The following is a 15,418-nucleotide window of genomic DNA, read 5'->3' on the forward strand; positions in this document are numbered from 1 at the left end:
TGGATGCACAGAAAGTAACATAGATATGCATTCAACCAAGTTCATATTTTGTTACCTGTATTTATTTAAATGAGCATAGCCTATAATTTCTGCTCACAGCATCATTTCTTCTCGACTCCCCTTGCAATTTGTCTAGTGACAGGGAGCAAGCATGTTTACATACTTGTAATAAGCTACTCCCCCCAGCAGTCCACAATCAATTGCATTCTATCCTCATATTTCTCTCTATTAGACAGTGACACCTTATTGTCTAAGGACACTATTTTGATTCTTTAGGGCATCTTGAATCTGAGTTTAAGAACAAGGAAAGGAAGGAACCCAACTTCTTAGAACTGATAGCTTAGAAGTTGTTTCTGTACAATTTAAGCAGAAGTATGTTCACTCCTTGGAATATTTATTGACATGCTAGGACTATATAAATACCAGAAATAATACAGTACATCTTCCTGAATTGTCATTTTCTTTCCATGATAAGTGATCTAAGAACATTATTTTTATATTAAAACAGATATTTTGTGGAGCAAGATGCAAGAAGTGTAATCTTAAAAATGTGTATTTTTAACATTATACAAGACTGAAATTTCTCACTAGTTTTCCATCACTGAAGGAGCAAGTTCATTCTCCTCTGCCTTCAGAAATAAATAAAAGCACTGTGTAAACTGCAGCAAACCAAACAAAATTTTGGCAACATAGCACGGGGCATGCTGGTGCAGAAGAAGTATGAGGATCTCAGCTAATGTCACACAGAAAAGTGACAACCTTATTTCAAAAATATACTGGGCTGGCCAAAAAGTTCACTTGGGTTTATATCTGAATGAACATGTTGGCCAACTCAAAATTATTACAGTTAGTTCACAAAGTGTTTTTACATATGCAATTCACTCAGTCCTTACAATGCTCTTGTGAGGTTGGCATTTTATACAGAAGGGTAAGGAAGTTCTGAAAATTTAAGCAACTTTCGTCAATAGGGGTAGTAATAGTTAGACTAACAATTCAAGGTACACTGAAAGGCAAAGCAAAACATCGGGATGAAGATGGATGGAGAATTGATTCAAAGTCAGTAGTTAGATGACAGTGATGCAACTGCATTTATCCTTCAAAGGGGAGGCAGAGTTCTCATCTAGAGTAACTGAAATAGAGAGAGCAGTGGTACAATGGAAAGTGGGGGTAAGACCTTGTAACTAAAAACCCCAAATATGCACACTACGTGAAAAGATCTTAGGCATCCCCAAAAACCAAGGTTATATCCCAATTCCCTGAAGAAATCATGTCTCCTTAGAGTAAAACCAACATATAGGGCTTTCCTGGGGGCTCAGTGGTAAAGAATCCACCTGCCAATGCAAGAGATATGGGTTTGATCCCTGATCCAGGAAGATCCCACATGCTGTGGAGCAACTAAGCCCATAGGCCACAACCATTGAGCCTGAGCTCTAGAACCTGAGGCTGCAACTACTGAGCCCACATGCCCCAACTACTGAAGCCTGAGCACCCTAGAGTCCATACTCTGCAACAAAAGAAGCCACCTCAATGAGAAGCCCATGCACCGCAACTGGAGAGTAGCCCCCACCTGCCACAACTAGAGAAAAGCCTGTGCAGCAACAAAGACCCAGCACAACCAAAAATAAACAAATAAATAAAATTATTTTTAAAAATCCTACACAGAAAAAATTAAGAGTCCTCAAAAAGCTGGATCAGCAAGACCAAGTTCCAGTGAATGCAAACCCTCCACCCAAAATGCAACTTTCAATAAGCTTTTATTTTTGCTTTATTCTTAAGTATAAATCAGCAGCAGAAGATGCCATAAATTGAGGAAAGCTTCCAAACTGAAAGCCAAAAATCAAAACAAACAGAAAAAAGGAAATGGTAAGAAATAATATGCATACATAATATGTGCAGGAAACATAAAAATGGAATGACATGATATAAATAAAAAAGATACTGCATCCATAAAATAGAACAGATTGTTATGGGACAGAAATAACCTATGAATGCAAAAGAACTCTTGAAGAGGAAAATTTTAAAGCAGAATATTAAAAACCTAATCACTGGTTTATATACATTTAAGTAAATCTGCTCTAAAGCAGAATAAAAAAGTGAAAAGAAAAGAAACCCAGAGAATAAAGGCATATCTCTAATCTAAGATTAACAGAAAGCGATCTGAAAAAATAAATAGGATGAATTTGTCAAAGAAATAATTCAAGAAAATTTCCCAGAGTATAAGAACAAACTGGAATCTCCATGCTCAATCTGTTTACTGAAGTCGAGCACAACTCATTTAAGAGGATATACATTTTAGCCTACTACATTTAAATATCATGACTCCAGAGGTGAAGAAAATTTCTTAAGGTTCCTAATGAGAAAAAACCAGGCATAAAAGAGCAAAAAAATCAAGATAGAATCAGATCCCCCAACTATAAAATGATAGAACAATTCCTCCAAAATTCTTAAGGAAAAGATTTCCTAGCTAAATGCTACTCTTAACAAATATCAATCTAGTAGGAGGTTAGAATAAAGGCTTATTCAGGGGGAAAAAATGCAAAAACAACCCCCATCTTTCTTATCACTTTTTCTTAGGAAGTTCCTGGAAGAGGTCATAGAACAAAATAAGAGATTTACCAACAAAGAGAAAGAGTAGGAACCATGTTTGTTGTGCAACAACAAATGTGATGTGGTGATCCTACAAAGTCTACTGTGCAATTGACCTGGAGGACATATGTTTGAATGTTCAAGTAAAAACACTGATGTGCATATGGCAGTGTTGATAGACTGTTTAGAAAATTATGAAAGCAAACATACAAGGTAATTAATACCACTGGAAAAAAAATTTCAAGAACATAATCAGCATATTTCTTAGTTTTTCAATAAACATAAGTTATACAGTTTTAAACACTACACTTTTGCTTTAACTAAAAATTATCTTAAAGCTCTACTGGGAAAATAGGTGCAGAATGTGTGTGGGGATATGAGAGAGAAAAATTCTCAACTGCCATCACAGGAATTTAATAGGACATGTCTAAAGTTGAGACACCAGAGCAATATGTGTATGTTATTTAGAAACATGGATATAAATAGCATCATCCACAGAGGAGACGCAAATGCTACTAGAGGTAAGAATAAGAAGTGGGGAGAAGTGGGTGGGCTGCTGTTTTTAAACAGAGTTTTAAATATGCATATATTATTTTCATTAAATTTTTTAAAAAACTCCATGTTGTCCTATAATAGAGAATTAAAGAATTTTGATATAACCAATATAGTAAGGTGTTATACAGCCATCAAATACCATATCACAAAACATTTGCATCCAAAAAAAAGAATGTTCATGATATATTGTTGAGAAGAAAATAAGAGTAGGATACAACAGTCTATTTTGTATAATTCCAACTTTGTAAAACATGGATATGCACAGACACACACAGTGAATAGCCGCTGTAGATACAAAAGCAAATCGTCCCTATCCTCAAACAACTTCTAGTCCAATATGGAGGCACACATAAAAGAGGACAGCTTTGATATGATGTGTTTTCCCATAAGATGCAGGGGTTCTCAGACTTGAGCATGCATCAGAATAACCTGGGGAGGGCTTGGTTCAACAGACTTCAGGGTTCCACTAAGTGTTTCTGGTGAACAGATCTGTGGTGGGAGCCAAGAATTTGCTTTTCTAACACATTTCCAGGAGATGCTGATGCTACTGGCCTTGGAGCACATTTTGAACACGACTGATGTTATGTGTAGGGTTCTCTGATACACTGAGACCAGCACAGGCATCACAGGCTTTCTGGAGGAGATGCTCCCAAGTCACATTGTAAATGGTTCCAACTGTAAATAGTTTCTGAAGTTCTCACCAGGTTGGAAAATCATTTTCAACTGCTCACAAAACTTCCCATAAATTCTGGATTTACCAATGACAAGACTGTACATACTAACTACTAGCATCATGTCTCCCTGCTTGGGATTAGAATTCTTTAGTCAATAGTGGTCATTTCAGACAAATCAACATCTGTGCTTAGCATTTTCCATGTCTTTGATACAAAAATAGTATTGCTTAAGAATTATAGTTTGATGACCAAACTTCTGAACTAGGGATGACTGGAAGGGGCCTGAGTAAGTTTGGGGTCCTTAAAAATAAGAAGGAAGTCCTAATTCAGTCTAATAAGCTAAGGACTCAAGACACACCAATTGGTTGAGTCAGAACTACTCCCTGCTGTTGCTCACTGTTGGATTCTGTTCCTCTGATCATTTTTTCAGTGCAGAGGGAACAGTGGAGAATTGGAGAAGGACCAACACTAGGACCTCCTACCAGAGCGCAGACATGGTTCTATGCCCTTGATAGTCCCTGCAACAGAAAGGGCATCCCCAGGTGTTTAGACTGATAAGAATGCATCAAAAAAGAAACCAGTCTCTGCTCACATGTTGGCCAGCTAGTTTCTCCTCATTGATTTTTTCACATTTATATTATTTCCTAAGGACAAAAATAAAGGAGACTTATGATGTGAAACTCAGACTGTGTATAATACATCACACAGAAAGTCATTTACTGAGCATCGACTAGGTTGAAGGCATTGTGGTGAGCACTGCCAAGGAGGCAGAGATGACCCAGTTATCTTCCAGATAACATCAGCACGTGCCCATGAACAAACAGGTACTTAGTGGGAATACCACTCCCTCCCCTCCTAGTGCTTAAGCAGAGGTTGACTGATGAAATGTCTCTGATTTGGGAATCCACAGCCTGGTTCCTCATGGCTGCCCTCTCTCTCACTAGCTGAGTGATCTTGGATAAGTCTCTGTTTTCTTATCAGTTATCAGGAGATAGAAAGATCCCCTCTCTTTACTTCACAGGCTGGACATAGATTTCCACTGACAGCAAAAGCAAGAAACTAATTTAGAAAATAAAGGTCCTCTGTAAATGTATTATGACTTTATGGTCATGTTCATCTGCCAGGAATTTTCAACATTATTTTCAGGATTAGAATATGAGTCTCTTCATGAGTTGATTTCTGAAAACTTCTCCACACTTCACTAGACTTCACTACAGTGTTTCATGAATTTGCCTGCTTCTCATTGGACTGTGTGCCTAGCACAGAGTATAGCCTTGAACTGGTACTGTGTAAAAATTGTCAAATAAATGGCAAGCAAATATTGTAGAAGCTGTGTGAGAGAATCTGGCAGTACATTTAGAACATCCAGCCCCAGAAAAATAGATAGATGAAAAAAATACCTTCTAATATCCCTTTAACTAACTCAAAGGGTCTATAATCAGACTGATTTTTAGAGAAATAAATGCTGAAGATTGGATGTCATGCTAGTAGCTATCAGTTGACTCACTGGAAATGGAAGAACTCTGGATATGATGACACCTTTAGTTGGCCATGTCTAGCATAAATTAAGAGCAAACCTCCTTCTCTAGAAAGAAGCCAACTTCTTTGCTTCTGATTCTGTGAAGAGTGGAAAGTCAATTCCAGTTACCTGAAACACTGGTCTGAACTACTCCAGTAAAACTACCCTAATGAAAATTTCTGTTAAGAAATGACTGGAATAACTATTTCCTATAGTTGTCAAGATGTCAAATTGTACCCATTACAAAGTCTCCTAGAGAGTGAGAGTAAACAGCATTTGTGTGAAATATAAATTCTCTTGCCATCTCTCGAGTGAGAGCCTGACATCTTTGTTATGCATAAGTCAAGATCAGAAGGCTGCAAATGGCAGTCTTCATTCATTTTATGTCTGAATAATATTCCAATGTATGTATGTACCACATCTTCTTTATCCACTCCTCTGTCAGCAGACATTTAGGTTGCTTCTGTGTCTTGGCTATTGCAAACAGTGCTGAAATGAACATGAGAGTGCACTCATCTTTTTGAATTATGGTTTTCTCTGGGTATATGCCCAGGGTCATATAGTAGAACTATTTTTAGTTTTTTTAAGGAACCTCTGTACTGTTCTCTGTAGTGACTATACTTAGAGATTGTCATACTGAGTAAAATAAACCAGATAGAAAAGGACAAATATCACATGATATCACTAATATATGGAATCAAAAAATGGTACTGATGAACTTATTTACAAAGCACAAATAGAGTTACAGACGTAGAAAGCAATCTTATCGTTACTGGGGGGAAGTGTTGTTGTTCAGGCACGCAGCTGTGTCTGACTCTGCAACCCCAGGGACTGCAGCATGCCAGGCTTCCCTGTCCTTCACTATCTCCCAGAGCTTGATCAAACTCATGTCCATCAAGTCGGTGATGCCATCCAACCATCTTGTCCTCTGTTGTCCCCTTCTCCTCCTGCCTTCAATCTTTCTCAGCATCAGGGTCTACTTCTCTAATGAGTCAGCTCTTCACATCAGGTGGCCAAAGTGTTGGAGCTTCAGGTTTGGCGTCAGTCCTTCCAATGAATATTCAGGACTGATTTCCTTTAGGATTGATGGTTTGAGTTCCTTGCAGTCCAATTAACTCTCAAGAGTCTTCTCTAACACCACAGTTCAAAAGCATTAATTCCTTGGTGCTCAGCCTTTATGGTCCAACTCTCACATCCATACATGACTACTGGGAAAATCCATAGCTTTGACTAGATGGCAAAGTAATGTTTCTGTTTTTTAATATGCTGTCTAGGTAGAACTGGACATGGAACAACAGACTGGTTCCAAATATGGAAAGGAGTACATCAAGGTTGTATGTTGTCACCCTGTTTATTAACTTATATGCCGAGTACATCATGTGAAATGCTGGGCTGAATGAAGCACACACTGGAATCAAGACTGCCAGGAGAAACATCAATAACCTCAGATATGCAGATGACACCACCCTTATGGCAGAAAATGAAGAATTAAAGAGCCTCTTGATGAAAGTGAAAGAGGAGAGTGAAAAAGTTGGCTTAAAACTCAACATTCAGAAAACTAAGCTCATAGCATCCAGTCCCATCACTTCATGGCAAATAGATGGGGAAACAATGGAAAGAGTGACAGACTTTATTTTCTTGGGCTCCAAAATCACTGCAGATGGTGACTGCAGCCATGAAATTAAAAGATGCTTGCTCCTTGGAAAAAAAATCTATGACCAACCTAGAGACAACATATTAAACAGCAGAAACATTACTTTGCCAACAAAGGTCCGTCTAATCAAAGCTATGGTTTTTCCAGTAGTCATGTGTGGATGTGAGACTTGGACTATAAAGAAAGCTGAGCACAGAAGAATTGATGCTTTTGAACTGTGGTGTTGGAGAAGACTCTTGAGAGTTACTTGGACTGCAAGGAGATCCAACCAGTCAGTCCTAAAGGAAATCAATACTGAATATTCATTGGAAGGACTGATGCTGAAGCGGAAACTCCAACACTTTGGCCACCTGATGTGAAGCACTGACTCACTAGAAAAGACCCTGATGCTGGGAAACATTGAAGTCAGGAGAAGGGGATGACAGAGGATGAGATGGTTGGATGGCATCACTGACTCGATGGACATGAATTTGAGCAAGCTTCAGGAGTTGGTGATGGACAGGGAAGCCTGGAGTCCATGGGGTTGCAAAGAGTCGAACATGAACTGAGGTTTGTTATAGCTTTTCTTCCAAGGAGCAAGTGTCTTTTAATTTCATGGCTACAGTCACCATCTACAGTGATTTTGGAGGCCAAGAAAATAATCTGTCACTGTTTCCATGGGAGATGGATAAATTGGGAGATTGGTATTGACATATACACACTACTATATATAAAATAGATAACTAATAAGAACCTTCTGTATAGCTCTAGAAACTCTACTCAATTTTCTGCAATGGCCCATATGGAAAAAGACTCTAAAAAAGAATGGATATATGTATATGTGTAACTGAGTCATTTTCCCATATAGCAGCAAGTAATACAACGTTATAAATCAACTATATCCCAACAAAATTTTTTTAAAAGATCAGGAGGATATTTTCTATCATAGTATCTTCATTTTCAAATAATTTTGTTCAAACTTCATAACATAATTTTTATAGAGCATCAGACTGTGCTTTAAAAACTTGACAAAGTCAAGAAAGCTAAACTATAGTCTCCTTCACACTTTAGCCAAAGCTATTGAAAACAGGAAGTAAGATACTTTTTGGTGTAGAAATTCTTGATGTGCATATGTTAGGGAAGGGAGAAATGCTTAGGAATTACAAAAGGCCATGAGTTCCCTTCCATGATCAAGACTTCTAAGACGTCCTGCCTTGTACTCTGCAACATATTCTAGCAGACAGGAGGCAGGGCTCTCCCAATTCCAGGCTAAATGAACTGATAGAGCCATCACTTTTTAAGGCCAAGTTGAATAGCACTGCTTTAACTTGTCCCAGAAACTATTTGAATTAACAATAATAGCTCTGCTTTTGGCTTTGGTCTGGCCAAGACACTTAGATCTTATAATTCAAAAGTATGTCAGTAAATGTGCTGGAATAAAACCAAGTTGGTGCTCTCAAGACTTCAGAAATTGAGACTTCAAGGAAGAGAAATCTTGAGCAATCATAATTGTAATACTATAGATGTCAGAGATCACAGAAGGAAGCTATAGAAAGTCAGTAATTTAAAGAGAAAAAAAGAAAAAGAAAGATCTAAAACACAGTAGGAGACCATTTTGACTTTCCTTATCTGTCCTATGTGTGAAGAAATGAGAGCTGCATTCCCCAGGAGTCTGATGAAAGAGGAAGAATCAAGTTGTTTCCACTCAGATTTCAGAGTCTTTAATTTCATGAAGGTACATTTTTGGTTTGGCAGTCACATTCTGCTGGTGAAAGTCAAAAGAGGTATCCTAAAAAAGAGTGGTGTCAAAATGCCCACTGAGTTGTGTCCCTTGCTGGGGTGTTAGACTGATGCCAGGCTGAGTACAAATCGGAAGTTCCTGTCACATAACAGATCTAGTCTGTGAACGGATGGGGGAAAAGTAGGCAAGTGTTCTTGGTAGACTGAGCAAAACGAAAAAGAAAAAAGAAAGCACTTAATACATTTTTCCCTAGTCCACATCATTGCTCAATAAATCCTGAGGTGAATTATTTCACAACACAGATAGACTAGCTCTTGGATGTGCATGGAGTAAAACCAATCTAGTCAACTCTGTACTCTGTCATGCTAATGAAAGAAAACAGTGGCATGGATAACCCAACAGAGTATAAAATCAGAAAATCCCTTACTTGGGTTTATAGAAAATATTGTATTATTTGAGAGTCATCATGTTTATCTTTGTGTTTGTGTTTTGCTTGTGGAAATGTGAAAATTAGTGGCTAGCCTCTAAATATACATCAACTGGCAGAGAAGACAACTGATGTAGGAGGAATAAATCAGCATAGAATGGAGTATTTCTGTAGATAAATTCCAGGTGGCAAATTTAGAGCTAATGGATCATTCTATTATAAATGGGAATGGACATCAACTCATTATCTGAAAGGGGAAACTACAGCTGAGGTTACTTCACCTGACCCAGACCACAAAGTTAGAAGTCCCTTACCTCTGACTCTGATATCCTTCCCACTCAGTCCTACTACGTACTCCATGCATCTGCACATTAATACTTAGAGTGGACTGGAAGAATATAAATGCACTTTTGACAAAAAGCTCTTCTAAACTGATGAATGAGAGATCATCAAAGGGCTGTTTAGAGAAATTAAAATGCTTTATGACTGAGACGGGCATTGGGGGAAGCTTATCCTGCCAAAGTACATCTTCAGAGACCTTGGCCAGAGAAAGAGCCTATTTGATGAAGGATAATGACATTTGTCTCAATTTAAAATTGCTTAGCTCTTCGCACTGTGTTTCCTGCAATGCTTTTTTAGGCCCTCTTATATAGGACAGGTACATGTGTGGGTTCTAGGATTAAATCTGTGTTGGAATCCTGCCTTGAGCATGTTTTCTCCACTATGGTTCCTCCCCCTGCTGACTTAGGCAAGTAACATAATCTTCTGAGGCTTATTTTCATTACCTGTAAAATGAAGTTAACACTATCTGTCTCATAGGGTTATTGAGACTATCAAATGAAATGATGTATGTATACACGGCCCAGGGTCTGGCATATATATGTAAATGAGTGTTCAGCGGTGCTGGTGGTAAAGAACCCTCCTGCTAATGCAAGAGACCTAAAACATGCAGGTTCGATCCCTGGATTAGGAAGATCCCCTGAAGGAAGGCGTGGCAACCCACTCCAGTATTCTTGCCTGGAGAATACCAAGGACAGAGTAGCCCAGCAGGCTACAGTCTATAGAGTCGCAAAGAGTCAGTCAAGACTAAAGTGACTTAGCAGGCATGCATGCAAGTGTTCAACAAATGATATTTATTATCATTAAAATAAGAATCATAGGTCCACACACCTTTATTCAACCTCCTGATTTGAGCAAGCTCACATGCTCTCATATTTCCTCAAGATTTGGTGTCCACATCGCTTTTTGCTCCCTTTCTATTCAGTAGGTCTTGAAAAAAAGTACATCTTTTATCTTACTTCCTTTGTGTAGTTACTGCCAGACAAGGACTCTCATGATAAAAAAAACAAGTTTAAAATTTCCATTTACTTTAAATAGAGAGTCATAAAATTAATCAATTATAGTATATGAGGCTATAATGTTCCTGGGTGGTTTGAAGGCAAAAATTTGAAACAGAATTTGATAAGGAACAATAAGATTTTATCAAACACAATTCTATTTTCTGGAAAAGTGAAGGGATATACTTGTAGTGGGTATTTTTCCCTTGGTATAATATCTGTTTTCAAATCCAGGCGTTTATTGCCTTACCATGGACAGCCTAGGCCCACCACCTCTAATTTGGGCTGTTGTAATAATCAGTTATGGCCCTCACTGGGATCCTTGGTTGTATCTTTTTATAAAACATCATTCTCTGCCACAACACTCATTTTTTGAAAATACAAACATCAAGCACAGAAATTCTTTTTTTTTTTCCAGAAATTCTTGATCTAGCATACGATGCTCTTTTTCATCTGGCACCTAACTTCACTCCCTGGACGTCTTCTCAATATTTTTCATGAAAAGAAAGATCTACCAGCACTGAACTCCTCTCCAGCATACTTCCTAACTTCATGCCTTTGTGATTTTACTCAAGCTATTACCTCTGCCTGGGAAGTCCTTTCTCATCTTCCCTCCTAAAAAGTCCAAAATATCCTTTATGAAACCAATCATATTTATCTTCTACTGAGCACATACTGGGTGTCAGGGACTGTTCTAAGCACTTACAACATAGATGTTAATTCAATCTCTACTAAATTGGATGAGTTGGTACTAATACCATCTCTATTTACAGAAAAGTGAGGTACACAGAGTTTAGGTAATGTGTTCAAAGTCACACGACTGGTAAGAAGGAGCTAATTCTGATCAGTTAGATTTAATTCTGTCTTCTTTTCTAGTTTAGGATATTGTTTATACTGCCACTTCAGTGCTTGTTACAGTCTGATGTGTTACTAGCTCCTTTTCTTGTTTACCTTTGGATTCTCAGTGTCCAGCTCTGACTTTTACATGTAGTCAGTGCTTGTCTAATGGCTATCAACTGCATGAATCCAAATAAGAAAAATATAGTTATGCTCTCTACAGATCTCCTTAATATCATGTATGCTATTGCATCTTTAGTGGATTGCAAAAATGGGTTTAGTGGCAACTGAATAGAAGTGAGAATGTGTAGATGAGAGGAAATAATGAGTTTCAGAGATGGTATACTTTTGTAAAAGTACATGCTTCAGCCTACAGCAATAACCCAATGCCTTACACACTCCTAAATCCTGAAGAGTTTCTGAAGCATATAAGGAGAAATTGAAAACATAAAGCAAAGCTTTTCAAAGCCCAAACCTTTTAAAATAAATGTCCTTTTTTCATTTCTATCCATTAGATTTTATATTAAGCTATACATATTAGGGAGAGTTAAGAGCCTCTTGAAAAAGCTTAGTTTAGTTTTGACAGTAACTCTTTGGCAAAGACTTTTTTACTACATCATTTCTCCAGGACTCACTTCTTCCACTAAATGTCACAAGAAAACAGATAATATATGATATTTCATGTCCTGCCTGGACATCACTTACCTTGACCAAAGTTTAGCTGAAGAATTACTATGGGAGAGTTACTATGGAAGAGTTACTATGTTATTATAGAAAGCTTTCAGATATTTCCAAAGATATCTCAGTATCTACTCAGCCTTTAAGAAAGGTGGGTGGCAAAGAGCAACTGTGTCTTTATTTCAAAGAAGAAAAATAAACCATGGGACACTTAGCTTATGGAATCACTGCTTTTCTCATTTCCAAGTTAAAGTTTACTGAGCACAATGTTACAGATACGAAAAAAAAAAAAAAAGCATAAAACTGCCCTTCCCTCTCAAGAAAGCTCACTTCTAACAGATCAGGAAAACATCTACTCAAATAGCTACTCCATTCTATAATCTGGCCTGTATTTAAGAAGTATCAAAGCCCAGATGAAAGAAGGAATCACCCTGCCTAGGTGTGGGCTAGAGCAGGGAGTGTTCCTTGAAGAGGTGCCACTTTTGAGCCTCAGGAAAGTACCCTATCTGACCTGATAAGAAGGTATGGAGGATGCAAAGTTGGGACCACAATTACAGGTAGGATGAAAAGCATTTATAAACTTAAAGGCAAAAAGAGAATCTTAAAATATTGTTTTGTTGGAGCATAGGGTGTCTACAACTATAAAAGGAGGAGAGAGGCGGGAGAGGATCATAAAAAAGATTTTTCCTACTACATAAAAGGAAGGCAGAGGCTATAGCCATGAATCTTAAGTGTGAAGGAAGAAGTCGGAGGAGGTCTGTAGGAATCAAATATAATTATATGATTTATTACAAAATCAGAATATGTTGTTTGATAGCATATCATGTAATGATGATTAGAACTGATAATTTAAGGAAAATCATAAGGTTATTTAAATGGTCCAAAAGTCATCAGTATTTGAAAAATCAGTATTCAGGTTTAGTTCAAAACTTTGGAAAATGAATTATCTTAGGCAAAAATAAGCTTATATAAGCTTTGACCACACTTAGAATACTCAGTTCTTTATATTTTGGTATTAATTTTTAAAATAAATGCTGATTGAGAGCCTATTATTAGCCAAGAAAATTCTTTTTTTTCATTTATTTTTAATAGTTGGAGGCTAATTACAATATTGTAGTGGTTTTTGCCATACATAAAGTGATTTTAAGAAATTAAGAAAATGCAAAACTGGAAAAAGTTCCAAATGAAACTAAATAATCAATCATTATTAACACAATATTACATGCAACCTTCCTGTAATAAGAAATTCAGCAAGTTAAAAAAAATAGGCATCATTGGAATTTAAGAGTAAACCAAGATACGTTTATCAGAGAAAAAATTCACTTTGGAAATCAAAAGAGTAATCTGTGAAAATAATCAGGCAATAGAAAATCCTATTGAACAGGGTTGCCAAAAGGCAATGATGTATATACCTAACACAAGGTTAGGAAGTGTCTTCCTTGTTTTGTGTATTACACTTTCTGTTGTGTGTGGGGACAGAGACCTGGGTTTGATTCCTGGGTGGGGAAGATCTCCTGGAGAAGGGAAAGGCTACCCACTCCAGCATTCTGGCCTGGAGAATTCCATGGACTGTATAGTCCCTGGGGTTGCAAAGAATTGGACACGACTGAGCCACTTTCACTTCACTTCATTGGTGAAAAAGAGTTTTCAGAACACAGTGTTGACAATAGTAAGACTAGGTCAGCCAAATGCATAGCAAAGCTCATCCATGCTAAACCTCTGGTCAGAGCAAGGGTTCACTTTCCATCATGCCACCTGGATTGGGGATTGGAGATAAAATTCTTAGAATATGTAATGGTTCATTTCCTAAAATTGGCAATGCTGTAATCAATAGTTGGGTCAATTTTCAAAATAGGGACAATTTTTTAATTAAAAAATCTTCAAATATGTTATAAATCATTTTAGACAAATATAAATTTGGATTATTATGTAAGGTCCTAATGTTTCCATTCCCTTATCTGTGTGTGTGTGTGTGTGTGCACGCACAGGTATATGGGTGTGTGTGTGGAAGGAGAGGAATATTTTTCCTCATGAAATTACTGTAAGAATTAAATGAGATAATATGAGAAGGATAACTGGCACAGTGTCCAGTAAAAAGCTAAGGATTTGTTATACAAATTTTAAAAATGAAGCCCTAACATTAAAATATCCACTGTGCATTTGGTTAAGAGCTTAGTTCCAATATTGAATTTATTAAGTAATGGCTGAAATACCACAAACAGGTAAAACAGAAATGTTGACCCTGATTCCTAAGATTCCTCATTTAATGAAAAAAATGTGATTCAGGATCACTCAATAGTCAGTCAGTTCAGTCGCTCAGTCGTGTCTGACTCTTTGCGAACCCATGAACTGCAGCATGCCAGGCCTTCCTGTCCATCACCAACTCCCAGAGTCCACCCAAACCCATGTCCATTGAGTTGGTGATGCCATCCAACCATTTCATCCTCTGTCGTCCCCTTTTCCTCCCGCCCTCAATCTCTCCCAGCATCAGGGTCTTTTCAAATGAGTCAGCTCTTTGCATCAGGTGGCCACAGTATTGGAGTTTCAGCTTCAAAATCAGTCCTTCCAATGAACACCTGGGACTGATCTCCTTTAGAATAGACTGGTTGGATCTCCTTGCAGTCCAAGGGGCTCTCAAGAGTCTTCTCCAACACCACAGTTCAAAAGCATCAGTTCTTCTGTGCTCAGGTTTCTTTATAGTCCAACTCTCACATCCATACATGACCACTAGAAAAACTATAGGGCTGACTAGATGGACCTTTGTTGGCAAAGTAATGTCTCTGCTTTTCAATATGTTGTCTAGGTTGGTCATAACTTCCCTTCCAAGGAGTAAGCATCTTTTAATTTCATGTCTGCAATCACCATCTGCAGTGATTTTGGAGCCCAGAAAAATAAAGTCAGCCACTGTTTCCACTGTTTCCCCATCTATTTGCCATGAAGTGATGGGACCAGATCCCAGTATCACTCAATAGTAACACTGATCAATTCAGTTCTAAAAGAAAGCAACATCCCTTTAGGCTTAAATTTACAACTCCATAGCCTTAATGGCCAACAGTTCTCAAATGTGATATTCTGATGGACTTCCATGTCCTTGGGGAATTATTACCATCCTCAGTCATCTATCCTTTAATCTAGCTTAGAACTCTGTCTTGTTTGATTATTAAAAGTCTGAACTTAAGTGAATTTAGAAAATTATATATTGACACACAGAAAATTTATAGTTTTTTTGCAGTCAAATGTTTTAATGCAAAAGAGATTGGATTACAGATTTCATTCAAAGGAGTTTTAAAAACAAAGAAAGTGATTTTGGTTTTCACTCCAATTTGAGGAATTTTAGAAAAGGGTGAAGCATAAGACAATAGGTATGTTGTCATTTGATATCCTCTGAATCACTGATGTTTAATCATCAATGAAAATAGTTTGCCAAAACA

General features: G+C 37.5%; 1 protein-coding gene across 1 annotated transcript in view; it reads right to left on the reverse strand.

Moving 5' to 3' along the window:
* Positions 1-15,418, reverse strand: part of ST6GALNAC3 (ST6 N-acetylgalactosaminide alpha-2,6-sialyltransferase 3) — a 597,383-nt gene that overhangs the window by 195,400 nt on the left and 386,565 nt on the right. The gene's annotated exons all lie outside the window — the stretch shown is intronic.

This window comes from Dama dama, chromosome 20 (genome assembly GCF_033118175.1).
Source record: "Dama dama isolate Ldn47 chromosome 20, ASM3311817v1, whole genome shotgun sequence".
NCBI classification, from domain to species: Eukaryota; Metazoa; Chordata; class Mammalia; order Artiodactyla; family Cervidae; genus Dama; species Dama dama.